Genomic DNA, 19,639 nt, shown 5'->3' with positions numbered 1-19,639 from the left:
CCTTATTACGTTGAGTCCGTGATTTTATTACATTATGAGCCGATTATTACATTATGAACTTTTATTTCATTAAAATTATTACATTATTAGTTGCTACAACATCAAAGCAGTAAAATTGTTGAATTCATCCTAAAATGAACATTTAAAAGACTGGGAAGCTTACATAAAAATGTACTTCCAGAACCAGAGGTGCCCGAAATAGCTCCTATTGTTACGGTCAGACAGGGAGGACACAGGCGCGGAGACAGCACTAGTTTAAGAAGGTTTATTGAACAAGAATCAGCTGGGGGTGGGGTCGGGATCCGGGGGGGGGGGGATCCAACTGTCCTGGGGAGGGTTCCAGGGAGAGAGCAACGGAGAATGTCCAGGGCTTGGGTGAGAAGAATCCAGAGCAAGCGGGTAGAAGAGTCCGGGGGGGGGAGGTGCTCGCTGGTGCAGGTTGGAGCCGTGGGGAGTCAGACCGGGAGAGCTGTGGCAGGAGAACAACAAAAATTAGTACGAGGAAAAAATGCAAACGGAGCTGCAACAGGTAAGTAATGAGAAGTAGCGCTACTGACTGCGTGAACTGAAACTACAATCTGGCAGTATCTGGAAGGTCGGACCGGGTATATGAGAGGCGGTTGATTGGTGATTGCTGGCAGCTGTGACTGCTTGAGCTGACTCCCCACACACCTGCTCCAACCCTGCAATAAGCCAGACAAGCAAAAGGGCAAAAAGGCAAAAAACAAAACAGAGACAAAGAGGCCCAGGCAGGATCATGACACCTATCACTACGCAAATCAACATTGCCTCTATAAAAAAGTGTTGGGATTTGGCATTTAGAGAAAATCATTGACAAAAAATGCTCATCTTTTTGCAATCACTCATGGTATTGTTAAAATCTGCCAGTTTAGGTAATTATTGTCTGTCCAATAATTGTCTGTCCAAAAACATTGGCTCACTTCTTGCAATCCTTCACTGTGTGACCAGACCTTGTTTCTCCAGATGTGTTTTAAGTGGAGTGGAGATACTTTGCGATTGAGGCATTTGAGAAAGAGGTGAAGACCAGAAAAAACATAATTAATCTTTCTGATAACCCTGCTATGTCTTTCATTTGGATAATCTTTGTACTGGGGTGTTTTCCAAAGAAATAGTTTTAGTAAGTAGTATTTAGTAGTATTCTAGGTTAGTATTCCACCTGCACAGATCAAAGCTATGGAGGTTCCCCCTTCACCTGGCCTTTGCCGTCACAATCAGTAAAGGTGAGATACAATCCATCTTGCATATGCACATTCTCACATTGCACTTTCTTTTGATTGGTAAGAACCTGACCCTGTGTCCTCTGCCACACTCACGGACCTAAAAAGGCTACACTGTGTCCCGCTGCTACGATGTCACCAGTTAGCCTGTAGTTGCGGCGACCAACGCTGTTTGCCCACTGTCTCTGTGCATACATTTACCGGCGTAATACGCTCACAACACGGGGGGAATAAATATATAAGCGGCCGGTTTGGCCAAGCAAAAACAAGAGACCGCTGGCTTGACCACAGTTGTTCCACAGCTCGATACTTTGACCAATATTCTGGCAGCGGCTATCACCGTCAAGCCTAAAGGGGCGGGGCCCTACTAGTAAGGGTAGGGTCGGCGGTGGAAACACCACCCAGATTCTTAAAAACGAGCTGTCCTGCTCTGAGCCGCGCTGACCCAACCTGCTCTGCTTGGTGGTAACGAGGCATAATATAATCATAAAAATAATTATAGATTCCGTTAAATCAGTCTTTTAAGGTACACTAACGCCACTGGCGCCTGAAAGCGCAGGCAGTCTTGTTTGGGTTCCCCAGTTAACAGACCGCACTGCACGGCTCATCTACGTCCAATGTTTACCTGGCATACCTGTCACCAGACAGTCATTTCCTAGCTGAGTTGTTGAGGTAGAACTTTCTTCTGCCTACAGCACACATAAACTGTTATTGTGAAAAACAGCTGGTAGTATAACCTTATACTGCAGGATGATGCTGGGAATTTACTACGAAATAAAAAAAATAAAAAAAGGTTACTTAAAAAATAACTCAACAACACTGACAAATAAGATTGTCCTTTCCATTACAAGATGTTTAGTTTTGTCTTATGTCTAGCGAGACCAAGACAATATGATGATTTATGATGCAGCTGTAATGGATTTGAATGGGCGATTAATAACAAGCCATTTTGAGTGTCAGCAAAATACATCTTATTTTGGTATTCCTTAGAACGAAAGGCCTAGACTGCACTGCTACAATAAGTTGAATTACATAGGGATACAGTGTTTCCCCCAGGAAATGTCTTAGTCAAGGTGGTCACTGTCTAGCCGTACAGGAGGCAAATTTTGGGGGTATTTTGCTCAAAGATGCCAATGCGCACTAAAGAAATAGTTCTGTTTATGGGACATATTTCTCTGTAATATAATTTATTTATTTATTATTATTCTTCCGGACAATCACACACAATACACAATTTTCTCTTTGCATATTCACACATATTACTTTGTGTTATCGTCCGAAGGGTGGCAGGAGAAGCCAAAAGCTTATCAGGTCCCGCCCCCACTGCCATAAGATACAGATACACAGCTACTGATACAGTTAAAACTTTTTTTTTTTTGTCAGTGAAGATGCATTACAATACACAGACAATTCTAGTGTGTTAGACAGTGTACACCAGAATGCTTTCCATTTTCCTCTCTGCCTGTGACAATGCAGATAGTGATATGGCCTTGTCCATTTCTTCTCTGGTAGTCTAAACACATCTGCAAAAGTATTCAAAACAGTCAGTCTGTCTGCTGACCTCGGCTGCAGGCCCATAACATGCAGTGTATTTACAAATTCTTCAGTCAGTGAATGAGTTTTTATTTTTTTTTAAGTAAATCAATGTTTGTATCCCCACAGATAAATTTCTTCTTTTGATTTGCCTTTGAAAGTAATTCTCCCACGTATTCTATAAAGTCCATTTTTTAATAATGAATGCATTTAAATGCAGTGAGAAGCAGAAGAACTCTGTTGTCCAGCTAGGGCTGTGCGATATGACGATATATATCGTCTGACGAAACAAAAACATCTATCGTTTAATTTTATGCAATATCGTTTATTTCGTTATGTTGCAAATCCCACTCTTTAGGACACAAACTATACATGTAGCTCGCAGTTAAGTTACTGTTAGTTAAACCGAAGATTTCCTACAGCGTAACTTCACATTAAAAGCCTTTAACTGGTGAAATGTGAGAAATCAAAGTCAACTTTGACTTTTATTTTGAAGCAGAAACACTTAGCGCTTCCTAGCCCCGCTGCGCTTCCATCACACTACTTCCGCCCGACCGCACCAGGCTTTTCTCGCTTGTGTGATAATCAAAGTTCATTTCGGACACTAAAATCCATCGGTAACAGACCTGTCTGTGATTGCACACGTGTGACGAGTATTCCATAAGGAGAGGATCATATATCCCCGCTGACAGAGCAGTCGAACCGAAGTCACCCGGGCAGTGCTCGGCAGGCTCGCGGAGCTGTTAAGCGCTTCCCGGCTCACAGTAATGCGTGGCTCGGCTGCTCTCTCAGCGGTGAGAAGCTCCTGCGCTCCCTGGGGGGGGGGGGTCACCCTCTCCGCGGGGTGAATTTACAAGCCGCCTCAGCTAAAGAGGATAGCTCCATTAGGCTAATGAGCTAAGCTAAGGAGGAATCCACCAATTCAGTCAATTCAGTGCTCTGAAACCCCACACGGCCCAAAACTACTGAAATGTCACATTGCAAATTTCTATTTTGTTGAATGCTTGAAGATGTGCGTTTTAATAGAAGCTGAAAATAATCAAATATGGGTAAATACTTTATTTGTTGAGTATTTAATTATTTATATTAAATATGTAATAATTGAATTTACAGAAAATATCCTATATCGTCAAATGTATCGTTATCGGGATAAAACATTTCTATATCGGGATATGAGATGTTGGTCATATCGCCCAGCCTATGTCCAGCTATATTTTCTTTCCACAGATGAGGCTGAAATAGGCTATAGACTGAGGGCAGCCCCATTTCCGAATGTTTTTAAATAAACTCAATACCGAGTGACAAGTTAACCTCGGGTGAACTGATTCAATTATTAGGCTATTAACTATCCAGACCAAAACATTGTATTCCTTTTTTTTGTTATGATAACTTACATTTGCATAATATGATGTTAATATCAAACAAATATACTTAAAAATTAAAATTAAAATGATTCCCTCTCACTGGGCCCCCTAGTGGAAATGCACGTGCCTAGAATGCCTATGCCTAGATCCGGCCCTGCTCAGAAGCACACCTCATGGGACCCCTCCTCCCTTATGTCGACATCTCCCCATTCATTACTGCACTGGCCTTGGCTCGGCCTGCTCTCTTTCCCATCTCTGGTGCTCAATTACTCTGTCTTCCTGGGACAAGCACTGGTGTCAAGCCACTGTAATGACTTTCTGATTATCTGTCTTTATGTGATGAATGAGATGGAAATGTACCAGCGTGGCCAAAACGGGGGCCGGCGCCGTGCCAAGCTGCCACCCCACAGTCAGTCAGGGAGGAATGGTTGCAAGGGAGAAGGAGTATAGGCAACAAAATAAATAACATTAGATTGTAATACAGATGCAGCTGTTTTGTTATCCGGGCCACTTGCAAGTGAAAGGCGTCATGCTCAATTTTTTGTTTGGGTGGTAGTATTGTTCAAAACACAACAGGTTCAAAGCAAGCCCCAACCACAGCGAGTTCTACCAGCATACAATGCGGAAGTGACAAAAAAATGAAAGTCACTGAGTGGCCACTAAGAGGTGGTACCAAAACCGAGCAATTTCTCCTTGACTCCTGTGTTAAATTAAACCTATTTACGGCCTGGTCCAAAAAAACATTCTAGTCTGTATATGTTTAGATCATATCTCCATGACAACACTGAGGGGGGTGAATTTTTTGGATTACGCTACTTTTTAAACTATTGGAGGTTATGAATGAGGTTAAATGTATGAATAATTAGGGGCGCAGTCTCTTTTGTGACAGCTAGCCGCCCCCTGGCCCTCACTTAGCCTCGGAAGTATACGTCAGCTAGATGGGCGTATCTCCCTCCCCCCGACATCATATCAATGTCCAAATCACCCTCTATTTTAACATCTGATGTGATTGTCGATGCTTTGACTGTGACCTATTAAAACTCTCCTATTGATTTTCCCTTTTTTTACCGATGAATGTAAGATGCCTGTTCAGCCTCTAATGTGTTTAGAGGTGAAAATGAGGGTTGACGTAGACACGGTTAACCAGAATGCCAAGGCACATCATGCCACCCGATAGCAGGTCCGGATCCAGCTCTCCACTCACCCCCCCCCCCCCTCCTCCACTTATATTATTCATCCCTCTTTCAAATGCCTTTCATGCTGCTCAATTACCCCTCCAGCAGCCCAATGTGGACACTGTAATGACATTCTGATTATCAGTCTGTAAATGAGAAATGAAATGAGTGTATAATGCCGTGCCAAGGGGAAGAATGGAACAGCTAGAAGCCTTTAAAAAATGGAAGCTGATGTGGAGAAAGGGGAGCGGGGTGGAGGGGAGGATGAGTGCCGCACTCTGCTGATAATCGACAAGACGATTAAAAGCGGAAACATTTTGTAACACACTGCAAATGTATGAAATTACACTTACGAATTTAACTGCGCCCCCATTCAAGGCCGCACTGTGCGCTTCAACAATGCAGGTATAGGTCCTTTATGTTTTCAAACAAAGGGAGCCGTGTTGCAATTGAAAATAAGTCCAATCATCTCAGGGAGCCTTAATAGAAGATATTCTCTTCATATGCTGAATTGGGCTGAATGGAGGAAAAAAATACCCTGCTTATAACTATCAATATCATAAATATCAGGCTACACCCTGTGGAGCTCTTCAAACATTGTGCTACAATGGCAAACGCCTAGAAGAAGAAAATGCCTTCAACCTGAGATAAGACTTTGTTGAAACAAATGTATCACTCCTAACTAAGAAGATTGTGTCAAAATTTACTCAATGTCAATCTGCAAATGAGAATCAGCAGACCATACTGCACCTTGACTATGACTGCCAGTGAGTGTAATGAAAAGTAAATGTTGATTCAAGTCAGTTACATTGAAGGATCCTTTGACAAATATGGCAGTGTGCGATACCTTGTTTAAAGTGTATTCTGTTCAAAGAGCCTGTCCCCGGCTCTTTTGTAAAATGGCACAGATACCTGTCCGTTTCTGGATCCACCATCTAAAAAAAAGTCGTCGGCAATCTGCTCCCCATGAACTGCCTTTCAGTAGCAATGACCCAAAGTTGTTCTCGTCCAAGTTTTAATCTGGCAATAAAAATGCAACTCTGGGCAAACGTGTTTCTGCAAATCTAACCCGCCGACCAAACTACAGTCACTTCACCCTGCACGGTCGCTCTCATTTCAGCCCAATCAACAGAAATGCTCCATAGCCCCAGACTGCTGTTTAATAGCATATTAACATCCTGATCAATCACCTTAATTTCATAATTTTTAGGCATTAACGCTCTCCAACTCTAACAGATGTAATTGTCAGATAGGGAGTGTGGGATCCCCGTCGGCAGTAATTGGGCCATTATGGATGCAGGCATGACTGAGAGATTTAGAATGCCAATGACGTAGGAGATGGGTAGAGCCAGGACCTTTGTATTGTGGGTGGATCTCTATGTCACTCATTGCTTAGTCATCTGAGGATTTCCTGCTAAAAGGGCTGGTCTAAATTCAAATGTGATTTACAACAATCAAGCATGTGTGTGTGTGCAAGTGTATGTGCGAGGCCATGGTTTCATCCCAAAAGTTCCCGTGGCAATGATGCCATATGGCGTCTTGTGTTCTTCATTTGCGTTGCATGTCAAGCCAATATAGAGCCAGGAGCCCGAGCAGCGACTCTGGCATTGTCATTAATCCTGACTAACTCCTGTGTTCCAGGCAGACCGCTTCCCAGAGAGCCTGCTGATGCTAGCACAATGTCACAGCTCACTTAGTCACTTGCTCCTTTCTCCCCTTCAGTGCACAGTTGGAAGGAAATGGACCAATTCTTTGCAAAATACCTTTCATTACTGCATTGGCTGAAAGCATTTGGAGTGAATTTGTGTGAAATATTGCCCACAGCTGAGTTTATGATGAAGAATTTCCATAAGTGCACATCCAAGATGCCTTTTATTGAAGTTTGGTAGAAGTAAAGTACCAAAGGATGTAAAGTAAGAAAAAAGGAAAATAAAACCATGTCACATTTTCATTCTTGTTAAATAATGTTTGCTTGTCTCCTGAAAAGAAAAAGTTAATTAAATACGATTGTGTGCACCTACATGTGTTTTTAAGTATCTTGATAAGACAGAGAATACCTCCACCTAAGGGCTATTCCATAAAGCAAGCTTACCAAATGAACCAGGCTTATTTGGGTTAACCTAGCTCATTTTCAGGAAATTCGGTTCCATAAAGCAAGCTCAACATAGTTCAAGCTCAGTCACTATGGAAACGTATACAGGATAACTAGCCTTGTCTGGAGAAAGCTAGTTTTCGGGCTAAGTTTAAGTTGCAGCTCTAACAGAGTTCCTGTATCACTGATCCAACAGGTAAGCAATGCTTTTACCACACTCTCCTGAGTGTTGCCTTACTACTTGACTCTATTAACTCCTATGTTTTAACAACATAAATCGTATATATTACACAATGATAAATGATAAGAAAGGCCTTTATATTTACATATGTGTTAAATTATATGGAATATAATATAAAAGTTAAGGCTTGTACATAAATATTAGAGGTGGGCATAGATTAATTTTTTTAATCTAGATTAATTTTGAAATTAATCTAGATTAATCTAGATTAAAATGGCTCATTTGAATTCATTCATAATATGCGTGTGCTCCTAAATAATGACTCAAAGTAAGTCTTTGAGAACGTGTTTCTCAAGCCAGGTGGCGCATCAGACCAGGGGCTCATCTCCTGTTTCCAACATGCATCACAAACTGCTTGAGGAAGCTGTTCTACTATGATAATTGGTGATGAAAATAAATAATGTTCAACAAGATGTACTTGTGTTTACAAACTGTTTATTCAGTTAAACATGAACTTTGAACTGTAGGCCATAAGAGGTAACGATGAATTGTTTAGGGCTGCAACTAACAGAGATGGGGGTAAGTCACTAATGTGCAAGTCACAAGCAAGTCTCAAGTCATAACCTTCAAGTCTCAAGCAAGTCCAAGTCACTGTGGTGAGAATCAAGCAAGTCACAAGTCAAGTCATTGCTCAGGTCAAGCAAGTCACAAGTCAAGTCATACAAAAATCATATTATCTAACCCAGTTTCTACATTTAAAAGACCTGCATTTCACAGTTCTCTTCTTCATACCGTCATCGACAACATCATCCTTGAACTACAATTGAATTATTCTTGGTCTGACCAAGGGGTCTTCAACTAAAATTGAAATGGGTCCAGTTGACAACATTTTCTTACAGCAAAGGTCCGAATCTCATAATGTCTGCATCCAATAGCGACCCCTTATCTATCACATATGATCAACACCGCACATTTCCTTTTCTTTCAACCACATTTAGGCTACTTTCAATTTTCAAGTAGCTTACTTTTAACATGGAAAACAAGAAAGGCAAATAGTAACAGATAGCCTACTACTTAGGCTACACAAAACAGACACTTAAACCTGCAGTGTGTAGAATTTGGGGTTTTATTTCCTAGCAGATTTTGTAGAAAGTAATTATAATATCCATAAGTACATTTAATTTAGTGCATATAGCTGAAAAAAATGTTTTGAATTATTTATTTTTCTCTTAGAAAGGGTCTCATATATGTCCATATTTCTGCATATTTTGGACCAAGGCCTAGTGCCGCCATCTTGAAAGTGTCATAGTTGGAATGTCATCAGGTGCATTGTTTAAAATTTAGAATTGTTCTTGTCCTTGAAGGCCACTGTAGCTTCTGTTATTATTCGAAAGGGTTGGGGTTACCCAGGGAGCGTTGCATTCTAGAACTTTCTAGAACTTTCTTGATGATGTCATATTACACACTGCACCTTTAATCCCCATAATGCATTTAGAATAAAACAGGGCAAGGATCTGCGCTATGGCAAAAATATCATATCACCTTTTATTTTATGGCAGGATCACATTTTGATTTATCCCGATTAATTAATTTTTCATACTGGGGGGCGAACTGTCATAACGGGCAGTTTGCTGTGCTGTCGGTGCGGGTGCGGCGGCTGTGAGCTGTCGGAAGGAGCCGGTGAACGTGGAAGGTTGAACTGCATCATATTAATAACCGCTGTTTTGTCTCACAGAGATGCTTATATAAAGCCTACAGTCCATGGAGGTAGGGCGCTCGATAAGGAAGCGTGCGTTATCAAGGCAGCAGCGCTGCAGGAAACGCTCGTTATTTTCGTTTTCTTTTACAAGACTTCCCGGGGCCGTTACAACGTGAAAAGGGAAGGGAAGAAGGCGCTACATATTTACTGTGATAAGCGTGTGGGAGGCTCACGTGAATTACTCTTGGTCTAGCCCATGGACATATAAAGAAAGGTCTAGCCGCCTCCATGACTGCTGCTCCTGTGTTGACCTGCTGACGCTGTTTGTCCGTGCAGCGCGCTGCGTGCATTGCACTGTAAAATCACCCGATCATGTTTCAAAATAAAACATAATTTCTAACGTAATCTAACTTTTAAAAATTCAAGTCATTTCGAGTCATCTGTCTCAAGTCTAAGTCAAGTCTCAAGTCATGAAGACCAAGTCAAAGTCAAGTCGAGTCTTTTATCAGTGTTAGTCAAGCAAGTCTCAAGTCCTCAAATTTGCGACTCGAGTCTGACTCGAGTCAAGTCATGTGACTCGAGTCCCCCATGTCTGGCAACTAACGATTATTTCAATAATCGATTAATCGGTCGATTATTTTTTCGATTAATCGATGAATCGGATAAAAAAAATAAACATTTGTAAATGCTGCATCTTTATTCAAAAACTGAACATTACTTCAAATTCACAGTGCACACTGAAGTGTCAAAACACCAGGTTATTGCTCCAACGTCCCGGAACTATTAAAAGTAATATTAAATGATAAAAAATTAATAATAAACTTAACTGGGATAACACAAAAAAAAACATACAATGTATGATATACATTTATACAGTATAAGGGATGTCCATGGTAAACCAGTCAACCGATAATATTTTTAACCGGTAAATACTAACGGTTAAAAAAATTAAATCATCTTAATTTCTCTCAGATGACAGGAGAGTTAATTTGTATTGATATTGATACCATTTTCAAGACTCCTTAACGATCCAAGTCTTTATTGATATCAAAATTGATAATTTTCTATTATTTTGTTGAAATAGAACTTGTATTATTGCTTTAATTGCTGATAACATGCTGAGGACATTAAACAGGTCATAATTCCATTCCATCTTTACTATCTATTTTATCTTGCTGGGAAAACAAGTTTCGCCAAAATCTCAAATTTCTTTTTTTTTGTGTTGCATTTGAACACATCAATCATATTACTGAGCCGGCCTGAACACATCACAGTTGACATGTTTGCTACTTTTTTTAAGCTAACTAGCTTTATATCCTTCCGATTTTAACATGGATTTAAAATCTGGATCACTATTTTTAACTGACGGGACTTTCTACACCGTTCGGTTGTATGATTACTGCCGCTGCATTGAATGACTGTTGATGCGCCGATGCCGATTCTCCGAGCACGTCTGCACACCGTCTGCAGCAGCAGCTGACAGAGTTTTTTTGGACTAGACGGATACTGAGTTGATGGAGTTTTTTTTAACCCAAAGAAAGCAAAGGTACAACACTTTTATATAGGCCTGCAGTCCAGTGTTAGATATGACCAAAATACAAGCTGTGGCCGCTCACACTATAGCTTTCCCGCACGTGAAGCGAACCTTCACGTGCGGAAGGGGGTTCACCCCGACGGCGAACAGCATCTCCCCTGAGCCGAACAGGAGGTGGAATTAAGAGATTAACGGCGATATTTTTTTTATCGCCCGATAAGAGTTTGGCGTTAACGCAGCCGTTAACGCCGTTATCGGCCCACCACTAATAAATATACATTTCAAGTGTACATTAAACCTATAGAAGTGTATCATGGTTAAACTACTTGTGTACTTTTTATTTATTTATTTTTTCCCGGGGGGGGATCCCTTTTTTCATCTACCTTTCTCCATTCCTGATAAAACGCAACCTTTGATGATTTAAGGTGAAGTAAGCGGTTTATTTATGTTAATATAAGTGTTAAATCACTATTTATTCATACAGTGATCACTTTCATAATGTGCACGTTTCATAAAGCCGATTTCTCAGTCAGCTGCTCTGCATGTAATCGGCTAATAAACTTTTCGGGGGATCCCGAAATTATTATCCAATCACAAGAGAGAACGCTACAAACCGACACCCGTCTCACTCATGGTCTCACTGCCGGTGCACGCCAGAGCGACAGATGGGTGAATGTTTATGCGCATACAATGGCGGAGCAGGTAAAACTCCTTCCCAATGTATGTTTTGATGGTTTTTAGCATGTTTTTATCACACTTATGGATCTGAGATGATGCTAGATAACTCGCTGCTTGAAGACCGCAGTGCATTAATGTGGTGACGTAGGGACGAGCGAGGGGACTGCTAACTGCAGTAACTGACAGGAAGTTAGCCAAAAGAACCATTCCGCTTACAGCACCTTTAATACAACTTGCCCAGACTCAGACATTGGATCCTCTACTAGATTTTTAAGCTGGTGTGAGAGGTCTTAACATCCCCATTAAACGATCAAAGGTACTTTCCAATTTGAAGAGATTAAATGCCAACATAGTATTCTTACAGGAAACACATTTACGTGATAGGGATCAAGTTAGACTTAAAGGTTTAGTAAGCGGAATGGTCAGTTTAGCTAACTTCCTGTCACTGACAGCAGTTAGCGTGCAGTCCCCTCCCTCGTCCCTACGTCACCACATTAATGCAGGCGGTCTTCAAACAGTGAGTTATCTAGCATCATCTCAGATCCATAAGTGTGATAAAACATGATTAAAAACCACCAAAACAGACATTGGGAAGGATGTTTACCTGCTCCGCCATTGTAGGCGCATACACATTCACCCGTCTGTTGCTCTGCACGTGCACCTGCAGTGAGACGGGTGTCGGTTTGTAGCGTTCTCTCTTGTGATTGGTTATTAATTTTGGGATCCCAGAGAATTTTATTTGCCGATTACATAGAATAGAATAGATAGAATATATCTTTATTGTCATTGTCACAGGTACAACGAAATTAAGTGCAGTCCTTGTAAAGTGCAAAATGATTTCTCTCATTACATCACATTGAGGTAGTATATGTATCCATAAATAAATAAATTAAAACTAAATTAAAACCATAAAATAGTCACTATCAACTATAGGCATTAAAAAAGGAACACATAAGACACATAGGACATAAGACACACCCAAACAACATCCACATTCATAAATGTGCTTTACACAGCAATGTCACACTATGCCTTAGTTTTAGTTTTAGCAGCATTAAGTGAAGTTATGGCTGTCGGGTAAAAACTGTTTAGTAGTCTGTTTGTTTTAGTTTTCATGGACCGGTATCTCCTGCCTGATGGCAGTAGTTCAAACAGTTTGTGACCGGGGTGTGATGAGTCCTGCAGGATGGAGTGTGTCTTCTTGAGGCAGCGGGAGCTGTGCAGTTCTTCCAGGGAGAACATGCAGAGCAGCTCACTGAGAGATCGGCTTTATGAAACGCGCACACTATGTAAGTGATCACTGTATGAATAAAGAGCGATTTAACACTTATATTAACATAAATAAATTGCTTACTTCACCTTTAAGAGTCCATGGGTCAGTGATGTTTTTCAGTCAACTTTTGACTCAAAAGCTAGAGGGGTAGCTAATTTGGTTAATAAAAGGGTACATTTTACCACTTCTAAGATCATAGCTGATAAGAATGGGAGATATTTGATTGTCGCAGGCCTTCTATACCATAATCCTGTTTTATAAGCAAACATTTATGCTCCAATTTGACAACCCAGATTTTACAAATAGATTGTTTGGCACCCTTCCTTTCCTCGACACCCATCTTTTAATTCTTGCTGGGGACCTGAACTGTGTTATGAATCCAACCTTGGACCGCTCTAATCTCTAGCCTGGCACCACCCGACAGAGCGAGTGGCTGAGAACGGTGACATCGAAGTCACGCTCTAGTTTCAGTTGAAGTCAGAAGCCGGCTCATGACATACATCACGACCAAAAGTTATGCGATTGGTTGGCCGATCCAGAGTGGCACTGGGCAGATCCAATAGTTTTAAACTTCAACAGACGCCCGCCACCGAGTGAGTGAACTTTTGTCAATAGAGCAGTTCCAGACCTTCTGTACAAATGAAATTAAGTATGATGGTCTGGTAGGACCAGGCTATCTAATCCCCGTACTCTCAACCTATCTTCTATATCTAAAACTATTTCAGATGTTATGCTCCTCTTAGTCTCAATATAAATCTTTAAGGCCAACCTCGTTTCTCCTCGCCCTGGAGGTTTAACCCTCTGCTTCTGTCTGATGATGCATTCAACGCTTTTATCATGTTCTCAATTGATGACTTTATTACTATTAACAAGAATGACTCTTGTCTCTTACTCATTATTATGGGAATCGCTCAAAGCCTATTTATGAAGTTATTTCTTACTCAGCTCATCGCAATGAAACGTAAGGCCAGGTTAAATGAACTCCTAGCTAAAATCAGGGATATTGACGGACAAAACGCTATTAACCCATCCCAGAGTTTAGTGAAACAGATATGATCTGCAGACAGAGTTGGACCTCCTTACAACAAGCGACGCTGAGCGACTTATAGGACGTTCTCCGTAAGCCGAGTAGGCTCCTGGCTCATCAATTGAAACGTCAAACTACTTCTAGATTAGTTCCACAAATTAAAGATTCCTCTGGCGCGGTTGTCTCTGACCCAACATCTTTAACTGACATATTTACATATTTAGGGATTTTTACGAATCAGAATAATCATCAGACACGACAGAAATGACTTCTTTCCTCCATAATCTTGACATTCCCAAAATCAATCCCACTACTTCTAATGAGCTTGATGTACCTTGAATTTGGAAGGAATTAAATCATCAAAGCCATGCAAAACAATAAAACACCCAGCCCTGACAGATTCCCAGTCGAGTTTTTTAGGAAATGTATTAATAAGCTAGCCCCTCTCCTCAACTCTGTTTTTAATGAATCCCTAAAATGCCCCCAACTCTAACCCAAGCGTCCATATCCCTTCTGTAGACAGGGCTGTCCCCTCTCCCCCAAACATTTCGCTTTGGCCTCAGACCCCCTCTCAATTGATTTAAGATCTCTCCCTCACGTTCATGGCATTCCTCGTTCTGGCATCTAACTAAAATTGTCTCTTTATGCTGATGACCTTCTTTTTTATATATCATTGCTGGAGAGATGTGGCTCTTTCTCAGGATATAAAGTTAATCTACTTTAAAGGGAATGCTATCCTATAAACACCTTAACTTTACAACTTAAACAGTGCAATATTCCTTTCAAGCTCAGCCCCTGACAGTGGTCTCGCCTTACCAAATGTTCTTCTATATTATTGGTCAGCACAAATACATAACTTACTGGCTTCAATCTCCCAAACTATTATGGTGTAAGATTGAGACCCAGTCGTGTTTCTCCTCTACACTCGCGGCTTCACTCACATCTACCCAATAACCCTTCTTGTTTCACTAAGAAACGTATTGTGCTATCTACTCTGAGGATTTGCTTCTAATTTAGGCGCCATTTTAAGTTTTCCTCTGCATCCACTCTGATTCCCATAGTGAACAATCACCTATTCCCCACCTGTTGGGAATATCTCCTACATGCAATACTCGAGATGGGGGGGGGGATGGCATCCCCCCTTGGAAACAAAGATCGCAAAAGCATCCCCCTTCTAAATCGGCCATCCCCCCTTTCCATCCCCCCTGTTATTTTATCAATGAATGGAGAAATATTACCACTATTTCAACATTTAGTAACACCGGCGCATACGCTGCCGGCACTCCACTCAGCACTCGATTCCGGCGCTTGCCAGGGTTGGGGAAATGCATTTACATTTTTTCAGCCAATTAAAACATTTTTATATAATATACCATTACCATTCGTAGCTTCTGATTCGATGGGCACGGCGAAAGCCCGCCTCCAAAATCACCCATCGCATCACCACCTGCGTTCCTGTGGTCAACCGTCAATCACGTCCACAGAGCGCAGTCTCTCCTTTGCAAAGGCAGTTAGTAGGCTACTCGGCGACTTTTCTCACAAGTTAACTTGTTCTTTCGGATAGTAAATGCTGTGCGCAAAAGCTCATTCACTTCCTACTTTATCCAAACCGACTTACACAACTTTTTGTTTAGCGTATCGCTTATTTAAGCCTGTAAACAAGCCTAGTGCTGCTTCCGCCTCCAATGGTGCTGCTGCTGCAACATCGGGGTCACTGTCTCTTCCCCTCAGCAAGCGCTCCCCCAAAGCCTTCTCTTCTATCGGCTCAGGCTGCCTACTGTAAATGTTTTCAGGTTGATGCAAGGGGCGAATTAAAAAAATAAACTAAAGGGTGATGTTTATAAAAACGTTTTGTTTTTATTCATGAAACATTTGGAAACAAAACGGCAAGAACGAAATCTCTCACAGGAACAATCAAAGTCGATTGCATATTGCGTTCTACAGGTTTGACTTTTTTATTTCTTTTACATAAATGAGATTTTTCCCTCTTGCAATTTTACTAGTTTTGTCTGGAACATTCCTTAATATCAGTGTTTCTGACAGCACAAGTGGATTTTTAATTGAGAGTTAATGACATCATAATTATCTATTATTTCCTGAGAAAATTTGGAAATTAAATATTTCTGCTTTTCATAGAAGGTGGCAGATGGTTTTTATACTGATGTGGAAAGCTTAGCAGTGCTATCACCCCCCATACAATATTGATGTGTCTAAACCTTACATACAGTAACTGTGGCATAAAGCAGAGCCGGCCCGAGGCATTAAGCGAACTAAGCGGTCGCTTAGGGCCCCTGAAAAAAAAATATATATATTTTTTTTAGTTTGTGTGTTTGATATTAACATCATATTATGCAAATGTGAGTTATCATACAAAAAAAGGAATAAAATGTTTTGGTCTAGATAATTAATAGCCTAAAAATTTAATCAGTTCATCTGGGAGGTAATCCGAAATTATCTGATCATGTCACGTTCACATCCATGCACAGTGTGTATTGAGTTTATTTAAAAACAATTGGAAATGGGGCTGCCCTCAGTTACCCATGCACTGTGTTTAGTCTATAGCCTATTTCAGCCTTGTCTGTGGAAAAAAAGATACAGTAGCTGGACAACAGAGTTCTTCTGCTTCGTTCCTCTCACTGCATTTAAATGCATTCATTATTACAGAGAAATATGTCCCGTAAAAGAAAAAGAGCTCCAAGCCCAACCCAGAGGACCCTCCATAATATTTTATATTAATATCTTTATGGAAAATCCATGTGTCCTTCTTCAATAGCTTCTAATTCATCTGACCCAGTGTCTCCAAATTATTTGTTCACACAAAATTTCTCAGATTTAGCCTCTTAATTTTCCTCTCAAAGTGCACCAGATTCATGCATTTCACTTTAAAAAGGTTAAAAAAATCTCCCGGGGGGGCATACCCCCGGACCCCCCTAGGAGGGTCTGAATCGAGGCTGTCTAATATTTTCGCACAGCTGCACAGTGGAGGCACTAGCGGAAAACACTGGCTGTGTGAATGATATTTAACAAAGATCTATAGTTTCAGCAGCGCTAACATTGGAGAGGGGCCCCCTAATCATATTTCGCTTAGGGCCCCCTGAAGGCTTGGGCCGGCTCTGGCATAAAGCAAGTGCAAAGATTTCTGCTGCGCACGCTCGCATCTTGGGTAGCCTAGCTTTGCCAGCCTATTAGGCCTATTTGTATCAGCACAACACCTGAATGGAGAGGCCGTTGAATCTTTGCATCTTCACTAAAGATTCAGAATATTACAATGGTTTACTGATTTGCTAATATGTCAATAAGGGAGTACTGACACTCCCCCCACCCCCATTTCAAGCACTGAATATAATATAACAATTATCTCTATCTGTGCTTAAACAATAATCATAAGGGTACACCGTTGGTCTCCCATCATATGCGCTGTCATCAGCACAATTGATCTGTCCCTAAATGTTAAATCCAATCCACCATCCCCCCTGATTTTTTTTTACAACTCGAGTACTGCCTACATGTTATGGCAAAATCGAGGCATTCAAGTTTTCAGAGACCTTTATAAAGACGGCTACTTTATCACACTTGTCTAAAGATTATAATTTACAAGGCACTAGGGTAACGCGAACGGCATCGGAGTGTTGAGGCTGTGCACAGCAGCCACCCCAGACAGCAAGCATGTATGTCATTATCTGACAATTTGGTATCATTAGGCATGACTACATAACATTATAACAGTAGTTATAGGTCAGAAAAGATGAAAAAGCATAATAGGTGCTCTTCAAATAATACATTTAAAAAAGTGTATGGCACATGTGTTTTTTAATGTATGCTTATTCCTTAACTTTTAATAAGTCTTTATTGTGATTTGCCCAGTGGATTTGAATTTGTGATCAATTTGTTTTTTATGAGAGCACAAAACTATGTTACCATTTATTCCACTGGGGTTTTGCTTTTAAGGTGCGAACACACCAAACGCGTTGGGTGCGGTGACGGCGTTGAACAATCCTTTTTTTGCATAGGGAACCATTGGTTTAGGTGTGATGATGCGTCAGCCGCGGTAAAGCGGCGCTTTGGGCGCGGTAGCCGCGTTACCAAAGCGTCACCGCAACAATCGCACAAGTTCAACATTTTTTACTTTTAACGCTCCATCGCGTGACGTTTAGCCGCGTTGGCCAATCAGCGGTGAGCTTGACCCGACGTCACGGACATCGGCACGGTGGGAGGACAACACAGAGGCTGAGAAACACAGAGGAGGAAATGTATTTGCGGCTGGCTGGTGATATGAAGCCGCTCGGGGTTTGTGGGGAAAGTGAGCCAGGAGAATGGGCTTCCTGGTTAATTCAGTGAATATGTGCGGCTGTGCTTTAGCCGATAAACCAAGTTAGCACCGGTCGGATAGCGTTAGTTAACTCACCCGGGTTGTGTGCGGCCACCACCTCCATATAATGAACCCAAACATAACGGCTAAGTCTGGGGAACTTTCACAACGAGTACAGAGAAGCACCGGTGTTTATGCCTATATCTACGCCAGCCACGGTCCCGTCACAGCCAGGTAGGGTAATGTAGGTTACTTGCCTTTATTTTCTACTGCCCTGCGCACAATGCTGCTGTAAATGTGTTTGGTATGGTGCTGCCTTGCTGTTTGTGTTCATTTCCGAGTGGCGTGAATCTGCAATGCTGTTTTAAGGCTATTTGTTCCGTTCAGTTGCTGTTTATTTGTCTTTTGGCACAATTGTTGGCCGTGGCCCGTGTTGTTGTTGTTGTTTTTGTGCGGACATGATCGCTGTTGTGTCGGTTCTGATCGCAGCCATGGTTGATTAGGGGAATAAATATATCGGGGGGGACTAGCTGCGTAGCGTTGGGCGCATTGAACCATTTTTTGACACAAAATGACCAAGCGCCAGATCAGGTGCGTTGGGCGCTTTGGCCACCGCACCCAACGCGTTTGGTGTGTTCGCACCTTTAAGGAAAGCTGCTCTGAATGGCGCCATTACACCAAGGTCAATTGTATTCCTCAGATTGTGTCTAACTGAACCTATCTATGTTTTTCCTTAAGGGCCTATGAATCTAGCAAATGAACCCAAAAAAAAAAGAAAATAATACCAGTGCTGACAGTTTCCCTGTCGCTGTATTCAGGTCACAGAGTCTGATAGTTAGATAGGCAGATCACACTGCCTCAGTGCCGGAGGAGACTCCTCTGTCTGCAGCATCATGTTTAGCATATGAGTGATGTTCAGTTTATGCTAGACTATTTTCAAAGCGTTTAGTGTTTTATGTGTTTTCAGACAACATTTTAAACCTGCATCTCTCTTATGTGTCAAGTATATGAATTACCAACAGAATGAAAAAGATTGTGAGCAGCGGAGGAGTGGGAGTTTCTTTTCTTTTTGTCTGAGCGTATGAGACATCTTCTACAATTGTCTTCCTTTTTTGCATTTTTGGTTTAGACGTCCTGTTGCTATGACTAATCCTGTATTTTTATTTTTTTACATTTTTTTTTTTTTTTTAACTTACGACTTTAAAGACAAAGAAACATTGCATAGATACGTTTGTAGATATTATCCTTTAGAACAAGACAGGGCAACATAAAGAAAACACTCCAACAAAGTAGAAGTCAATTTACCTCTGGTTCCCTTTAAACCTCTGGTGTTAAAGGGATAGTTCAGTGTTTTTGAAGTGGGGTTGTATGAAGAACTTAGCATAGTTAGGCCTTGAACACACATCCTGCGTCTACCTCTGGAGCTTGTCTGCGTCTGTTACTGCTGCAACAGTACTCTCTCTCTCTCGCTCTCTCTCTCTCTCTCGCTGTTTTCGGCCACACATGGAATGTTTCAGCTGCTGCTGCAGCACTGCT

This window comes from Ammodytes marinus, assembly GCF_949987685.1.
Source record: "Ammodytes marinus genome assembly, chromosome: 10".
Lineage (NCBI taxonomy): Eukaryota > Metazoa > Chordata > Actinopteri > Uranoscopiformes > Ammodytidae > Ammodytes > Ammodytes marinus.
This window is presented reverse-complemented; position numbering follows the sequence as displayed.